Genomic DNA, 9,669 nt, shown 5'->3' on the forward strand with positions numbered 1-9,669 from the left:
TTAACTATCTTATTTTTACTATAGTGATGACATTTATCTATCTTTATTTCATTCGAATTATTTAATTATGTACTGATAGGTTTTACACGGCTTTATCACTTTGTAATCTATTACTTAGAGATTTACATAAAATAACCGAGGCATTTTTTGTAACGTTGAGAAGTGCTTCAGCCCACAAATTATCGATGTTTTTTGTGTTATTTTGAGCATGTCCTATTTCAAGAAAGTAAAATATGAATCTGAAATATTAATGTTTATAAAGAAAAGTAACTGAAATACTGCTCTTCAAAAATGAAAGTTCAACTGTGTGTACATTATTATTTATCAATCCAAGAATAGTTGAATATATTTCACTTTGAATTATTTTGTTTTCCTGTGCTATGTAGACTCATATTTGTAATACACGTCTATGTAATGTACCCATAGCAATTGAGTCTTGGAACTCTTGTTGGAATGCTCCGCAGAGAGTCGAGAAAGTGCATACATTGTGCGTGCATGTAAGGATCCGACATTAAACCGGGGTAATAATAATTGCTATGTAAAGAGCTTAGAAACACAAAGTATTAAGGGCTATATTAACGCAACTTTATTACTATTACTGAATTATTATAATTTTAACTTCGTAATTTTGCAATCACAAAAAAACCTAATTTTGTGCCAATTGCTCTTGATCTCCCCTTCTCTTCTCATTCCCTCTCCACATTCCTCCCTCCCCCCCCCCCCTCTCTCTCTCCCTCTCTTTCACCGTTTTCCTATCTCTTACTACGTGTGTTTGTCTTCAAAATGATTGTCGGTGAGGGTTGTGGAACGATAGGCTTTAAACTTTTATTCACCATCCTTACTTTGTATGAATTTAAATCGAGTATAATCCTTTCATGAATTCCGTTACAAACATAAATCGTTGCCATGTCCATTACTGGAAATATCGAATTTTCAAACAAGTTCATGTAAATAGTTTCAATTTGGGGTAAAAGCCCAACAAATGTTGAAAGACATATTTGCCATTAAACGTATAAACAGGAATTTTCTATTAAAAAAATAAAGAAAATTCTCTCTCATAATTCCCATCGTAAAGTCTAAGGAATGTGAATACAAAGAAATATTAATGCAAACAGGTTCCAGCAAACAGCACCGTCATATGGAAATGGTGAAGATTAACCGAAATGTACTGTTAATCATATTTAGTTTGCATAAAGCAAATAGATAGAGTTCTTATTTTGCAAATTTGTTTTTTGGTAAGGACATGGGCAATTTTGGCAGAAATACGCAAACAAAATTGACATACAGAATGAAGGGCATTAACATCTAAAGATTAAGTTAAGTTCCGATGCTGCTCTATGAATTGAAATACGATAAAGAAAACAAAATGTGTTTTCTTACCAATACTTGTATTTTGAAGTAGGAACGTTTTGTACTGAAATGTTCATGTTTTTAGTTTTAGTAACGCACTATTTTTATTATATTCATGTTTCATCCATGGTATATTGCAATTATTTGCCTGTTTTATTTTCTGTCAATAATATATTACACATAACTTTCATGAAATTTACAAGGTAATGACATTTATCCCTGGTGCATCCTTAAAAATAAAATAGTGTGTAAATTTTGATTGAGTCATTTTATATTACACCCTGAATAAAAAAAAAATCTTCAAAACTACGATATGACTGCATGTTGTTTCCAAATTTTACTTGCCCTTTTATGTTTTTCACACCCCAAGTCCCTAGTCTGCTATGCAGACTCTGAATGGCTCATGAGGTAGCTGCTGAAAGGGCGAGCCACAGTAGACCTAGTCTGCTATGCAGACTCCTTGAATAAGCTGTGGTACACACACTGCAGATGTAGGTCTACATTTGTAGACTTCCAAAACCCTTTGTCTCTCTACCGCTCTCATGTCTACTCTTCCTCATTTTTGTATCGGTACACCTGGCAAAGCTTTGGATAAAAAAGAAAGCCAGACAGAAAGGATTGTGTTAAAAGATGAATGAGTTTCATTTTGCTTCTGATGGATAAAATGAAAAAAAAATGTCCTTTGATTTCTTTTTGAAAGCCCTATAGTACACCTCCACCGAATTCGTAGCATTGTTGGCCCGGTGAAGAAATAATGATGATTAATGGCCTAAAGGCCCCGCACACCTAACCGAATTGCCAGAAATATGCCTTGCAATGGCTGGCGAAAGGCATTTCTTTTAAAATCGTTTTCAATGGTAACTGATTTTAAATCATATTTACCCTTCGTGTTTGGGTTCGTACACCTTCTAAACTATCACCTGCGATTATTCAAATTCGTGCGGAAATTTCGAACATGTCCTAAATTTTTCGACGAATTGAAAATCGTTAATTAATCATCTGTGTGAATCCGCATCTCTTATTTAGTCTGCGGTAATCCTTCGTTTATCGTTCGTGTGTCATTGCCGCACACAGTCCCTAATCGCGCTTTTGCCAAAGTAAACTGATTTCGAAACAACTCTTAAATACACGATGACACAAACGTACAAGAACGCTGATATATTCCCTCATCTTCGTTTCTAATCGCAAGGCATATCAAACCATTGCTCACTGTTTGTTTGTCTTATTATCAACACCTCGCTCGCCTTCGGCTGCAATTTACTCAAAGAGAAGAACCAAAAAGTCGATATCCTTCGCAGGTCTTATTAATTATTACCGTTCGTTGATAAAATTTGACAATAGCTACTGATCACATGATTTGACGGAAATATCACTTAGGGCATTTTTCCCATTCGTCACCCTTCGTCCGCCTACATTCGGTCAGGTGTGAGGGGACTTGTATGCTCTTCAGGCAAATAATGAACTGTTAATACAGTATTTCATAAACGATACATCTATTTGAGAACTGTGGAGTGCAAGGATTAGTACACTACATTTGAGACTTACATTAACAAATCAAAAGTTTTACTTTAGACAACTTTAAGGCCTATCATCAATGTCACTTTCAGATGCTAGTTTCCTGTATTCCTTCATTCATAGTTACGTACAATTGATCAAAAGAGTTGGATTATTTTTTTTTTAGTTTCATCTTTAAACGTCACTATTTGTCCTAAATCTTGCCAACTGAAAGAGTTTACCCTTAACTCTCAGAAACATTGAATTTCAGGTGCCAGGTAAAAATAGCAGTGGTGAAAATGGCCGAGCCAGTATTTACCTCTGCTTTTTTGCTTGTGTAATTTTTACACCGTACCGAAATTACACATTTCATGATACACAAGGTGGAATGAAATATTTTATTCCTATGATGTGTAACACAACCCTGTGTAGACCATTAATATTTTTCGTACCATGTTCCATATCTCTTCAATGTATTCTACATGATTTTGGTGCCGGTATGTTATTTTATTGCTCAGTTATCAATAAAGTAGGGCTTCTTTCAACAAGCACAATTTCATGGACTCAGCATATTTCTAATATTTTCAAATATGTTTACACATTAAAAAGGGAGACATCAAAGTTCATTTGCCACTAGACATCTGAATCACATTAGGAAGTAAAGCAAATGAACAAGTCCCACACTCATTTATGGGTAGTTATTAGAAAGCAAAAATATCCAGATTAAATACGAGGAAAATAAATAAAGCCCATATTGACGAACGGACGTTCATATATCAATTTCCAAACAAAATGACACGAACAAATTCTTGACAGTTGAATATATATATATATCTATGAAAAGTGTTATTGACCTTTTTTTCATTTCTTGATAGCACTTGAGGAAACGTGCCCAAGCGCTTATTTCAAATTTCTGCAGGCAATACATTTAAGATCAACGCAAATAGTCTTCCTCATCAATATGAATTTAGTCTATAATGCACTGAACTTTGGAACCTTACGAATTCAATGTAAATTATTGTATTCAGAAATGTGGAACATTCTTAATGTACTTACTTGTTATGTCATCTTTCAAAATGTACATGTGGTATATAGTACATGTTGCTCAGTAAGAAAAAAAATATGCTAATTAAGAATTCAGATAGATATTCAAAATTTAAGTAGAAATTTGAATTAAATACGATAAAATTTTATCGTCCTCACAAAATCGACTCCTAGTAATTATAACCCTTTCACCCCTGGATCTCTTTCCATCTTGAATGAGCTGACCTGATTTTTGCCTTCTTGTCCTTTTCGAAATGACACAGTGTGATACATAAGATTGTATTCTCACTTATCGTTCTCATGTCTTGTCTTATCACCCTGGCGAAATCGGCTTGTTGTTAGATACGTCCCACTGGGTCTAGTCTTCTCGTCTTAACTCGACTGGCCTGCCTCTCGCTTTCTCTCCACTTTTAAAGTATTATGTTATCCAAGATCACGTGGCGGTATTCTTAAACAAGTGGAGCGCCTCTGGCAGTCTCACCTGCCATGCCTGCATCACGCGATTCAATATAGCAGCAGTGCTGACTTTGAAAACTACTGTCAAATAATTATTCAGAAAAAGCATTCATAAAATGATACAATACTACGTTCATTGACAATAAATAACATTTGACCTTGAACATACAACCTAAGACTTGTCAGTGATACTTGATTACCCCTATATCCACATTTTATAAACTAAATCTATAAAGATGTTATTTGAAGGTTTGCATGGTGGCATGTACAATTGCTGATGTGGTTAACGGTACACCATGTGGAGTGTTATAGAAAAAGTGGATAGAAGAAGAGAAGAAATGGATAGGCGAGAAAGTGGATATTTGAGAGTAGTGTATTCTACTCAAGAAAGAATACTCTACTCTCATATATCCACTTTCTCGCCTATCCATTTCTTCTCTTCTTCTATCCACTATTTTTATAAATCTATAAACTTTGAAAGTTATGACAGCAATCTAATAATTACCTCCAAAATGGCCAAAGTTCAATGACCTTAAATAACCTTTGAATATGGTTATGTGACTTGAAACTCACATGAGATGTTCAATGATACTTGATTACTCTATGTCTAAGTTGAACTAGATCCATACACTTTCAGAGTTATGATGGTAATTCAACAAATACCCCCAAAATGGCCAAAGTCCATTGACCTTTGACCTTGGTCATGTGACCTGAAACTCTCACAAGATGTTCAGTGCCAGGGGGGGGCACTCAGTATATAATGCATAGTGGGTATGTGCCGCGGAGCGGACCCTCATTTTTACACTCAAATTTCCGTTCCAAGGCATAGCATTTTTGTCTTATTGAGAAAAGGAACAAAGAAAGCCGCTCCAAAGCATAGCAATTTCTTCTTATCGAGAAAAAAAAAGAAGAACGAAATCCACTCCAAAGCTTCGTATATTTTCCGTTACGCCGTTCCGGCTGCATTGATCTGCTACAATGAGCCGCGATTTTGGTGAGTGAAAAGCGGCCGCTGAGCGCTGTCCGACCATCGCCTTTGCGCTAGCGCACCCGGCGCCCGTGCCGCCGGTCTATCTGCATGCACGTTCCATAGGGATGCATACGCACTCACCCGTTGCAAGGACCCCCGTTTTCACAAAAAATGTAGTTCCGAAGCCCGTTCCGAGGACCCTCCTTTTTACAATAAGCCTGCTCCAAGGCCCCCGTTTTTTTTTGTCTCGCCCGCGGCACATACCCACTACTTTTTTGGTCGAGTGCCCCCCCCCCCCGGATTCAGTGATACTTGATTACTCTTATGTCCAAATTTTATGAACTAGACCAATACACTTACAAAGTGATGATGGTAATTCAACAAATAACCCCAACATGGCCAAAGTTCATTGACCTTGGTCATGTGACCTGAAACTTTCACAGCATGTTCAGTGATACTTGATTACTCTTATGTCCAAGTTTCATGAATCAGATCCATAAACTTTCAAAATTATGATGGTAATTCAACAGATACCCCCAACATGGCCAAAGTTCATTGACCTTTGACCTCGGTCATGTGACCTGAAAGTTGCACAGGATGTTCAGTGATACTTGATTACTCTTATATCCAAGTTTCATGAAACAGATCCATAAACCTTTAAAGTTATGTTGGTAATTCAACAAATATCACCAATTTGGCCAAAGCTCATTGACCCTAATGACCTTTAACCTTGGTCATGTGACTAAAAACTCAAGCAGGATGTTCAGCAATACTTGATTAACCTTATGTTCAAGTTTCATGAACTAGGTCCATATACTTTCTAAGTTATGATGACATTTCAAAAACTTAACCTTGGGTTAAGATTTTGATGTTGATTCCCCCAACATGGTCTAAGTTCATTGACCGTGAATGACCTAAGACCTTGGTCATGTGACTCAAAACTCAGGCAGGATGTTTAATAATACTTGATTAACCTTATGGCCAAGTTTCGTGAACTAGGTCCATATACTTTCTAAGTTATGCTGTCATTTCAAAAACTTAACCTTCGGTTAAGATTTGGTGTTGACGCCGCCGCCGCCGTCGGAAAAGCGGCGCCTATAGTCTCACTCTGCTTCGCAGGTGAGACAAAAATGTCATAAATGTCATCATAGATATTGTCATTTCTATGCAAGAAATGAGATCGCTATAATTATACATCTTTCATGAAAAATAGCATGTTAAGGAAAGACAATGTCCAGACTACCGCCTTTTTTTGTCCTCGACGATTCCACTTGACAAGAAATATAATAAGATTTTTGAAACACCATAATGTAGTTTGGGACAAACACTTTACACCAATGCATGTTATGTATGTTTACTCAGCTATCCACAGGCACATCCGCCCTTACACACAATAGAAGACAACACACGTATTCTGTGAACAAAGGTAAAACATACAAATAGGCGATATCTTTTATTGATCTCCGGACTTCGATTAGATACTGGTCACTGACCCCTAGCATAAATAGGTTAGTTGAAATCATTTACCCAATATTTAGGATATTAACTGTTTGGTGTGTTTTTTTATACCGAATTCGCGAATGACAGCTGACAGCTGATTTTTCCCCTATATCCATCATTGTCTTTTTTTATTTTTAGGGCCCAGGAAGGCACCCCCTTCCGAAATATGACTAAAATAGTTTATGCCTAATATCATCATGAGTAGCTTTTTGTATAAAGAATATGTATTACATGACTGAGAATAATAACGAAAAGGGATAAATTCATGAACAGATGGTATGCTGTGATAAATGGTGACATTGCATTGGTTTGGCATTTTTGCATGTTTTGTGACGAATTTACTATTCTGTTTTTGCATAAAATATTCTCGCCATGATCAGAACAATCTATTTTTTGCCTTCTTCGTATTCTTTGGGGATTAGGAAAACAAATGTATATACAAATGGCAGAGTTGGAGTTCATAAGGATTTATCACTTGTTTCTCAGTCCCAGCTCGGGTAAGTAATGTTCCCAGAACAATTTTCTGACAATCCTCCTTTTATACCAATTTCGGAATTATTTTTTTTGTATGCGTGGATAAATATATTATTTTTCAAATCAAGTACATGGAGTGGACACACGCCACTTCAAGAAAATGCACCCCCCCCCCTTGGCATGAAGGTCGGGTTTGATTGGAGTAACATTTTTGGGGGGGTGTTTGATTTGCTTGTCAGATAATTCTTGAATAATGCCCCCCCCCCCCCACAGAACGATATCAATAATAACTCAAAGCAGATACAAACCAATTGCGCCATCTCGAGTCCTCAACTACTCTTACCTGACCAGTTTTCTGACCCATAGTGCTAGCGTAGTATAGTAATATAGACCCACTTGAATGATAACATGCTAATTAACCATTCGATACATTTATACCGCAAAAATTATTTTACCAAGTAGCAAAACAATTACTTTTCCTCTCAAAATATTTTATTTTTCACATTCAATACAATTTATTATCTGTAGTATCAGTAGATACTAATTAATATTTCCGTTGGGGTACCGCAGGGATCAATTTTAGGCCCCTTGTTATTTCTGTTATATATAAACGACCTTTATAAATCATCTAATTTGTTAACCTTTGCTGATGACACAAGTATTTTTTACTCTTCTAAAGATTTAAATAATACCATCCACATCCTGAACAATGAACTCCAAAATGTATCCGACTGATTAAAAGCAAATAAGTTGTCCCTAAATATAAATAAAACTAGATGCATCTATTTTAAAAAGAAAAAATCTTTAACACGAACCCATACCGACAAATCTAATAATTATAATCAAATTGACAACGATCATATTCATATTTATATCGACAATAAACGTATCGAATTAAGTAATTCCATTAACTTTTTAGGTGTCACATTGGATAATCTCTTGAGTTTTAAATATCATATGATAAATGTATTGCATAAGATAAGTAGGAATACTGGTTTAATTTACAAACTTATGCATAGTTTGCTTCATAAAAATATGATAACTCTATACCATTCCATAATTTTACCTTATTTAAGATATTGCAATATTGTCTGGTCTACCAATGTAACCTCATATATGAATTAGACTCAATATTCAAAATTCAAAAGAAATGTTTAAGAATAATTACTAATTCCCATTACCTAGCACCATCCGCACCTTTAGTTAAGAAATAGTCTTTACCTAATATATATGATATTAATAAGCAAGAACTCACAATATTTATGTATAAGTACAATAAGACGTTGTTACCCACTCCTTTTTCAGATCTTTTTCAATATAATAATCAAATTCATAACCATAATACCCGTTCTTCCAATAAATTTCATCTATGGTCTATCAAGTCTTGTCACGGAGCTAAATCATTAAGTTATGTAGGTCCCAAACAATGGAATGAGATTCCCCAAATAATAACTAATTCACAATTTATATCTTCCTTTAGAAAACAGTACACAAATTTTCTAGTAAATGATTATTAATTTTCGCAGTTGATATCGATGCATTACTAGTACCCTATATACCCCCCCCCCTTCGAATCGTGTCTTTTTGTATTCTTTTTTTTTTCTCTCTCTCTCTCCTTTTTCCTACAATGTATTTATTATAATGATATGATATTCTGTTTTTTTATTAATATTGTTGTCTTTTTACTATGTTTTGGCGATCCAGCCTTACATGTTTCTGATAACCTTCATGGAAAGCCACGCAATTTATTTTATTATCTAATCACATTACTTGATGTTTCTTTGTATTTTTATCCTATTTTGCGAAATAAAGATTGAATTGAATTGAATTGAATTGATTTGAGATATCTGAAAACGTATATTTAATATTTTGTATTATAACACACAGTTAATGAGGGACCACACACAGTTCATTCCCTCTTTAAGAAATACAAAATGACGTGATTTTTTTACACATTCAGAAGTTGTCCATGTCTACATTTCATTTGATACTTCGGAATTTACGAATATGTTCTTGCCATGTCGCTTTATGTCCCAATCAGGAGTATTTATGGAGTACAAAATCATACCCATGGCGTAATGACCCCAACATTTTGATTAGGCCAGTTATGGCGTACAGTATTATTAGTATGGGGCAAAATTAGCAAAAAGGTGAAAAACTACCTAAATACGAATATATAATTTTGTAACATCATTTTGCATACTATTCTGTAAATTATATAATAGTTCACCTTTCTCTTTCCTTTCATTTTATTACCTATTTTCATGGTCGTTAAAAAATTATTGGCCATGTTCCCCAAGCCCCCCCCCCCCCATCTCACATCTATATGCGTCATACCTTGAGTGAGTGGGTGAATAGATGGCAGTTGTAAACAAATCTGA

Source organism: Lytechinus variegatus, chromosome 3 (assembly GCF_018143015.1).
Source record: "Lytechinus variegatus isolate NC3 chromosome 3, Lvar_3.0, whole genome shotgun sequence".
NCBI lineage: Eukaryota > Metazoa > Echinodermata > Echinoidea > Temnopleuroida > Toxopneustidae > Lytechinus > Lytechinus variegatus.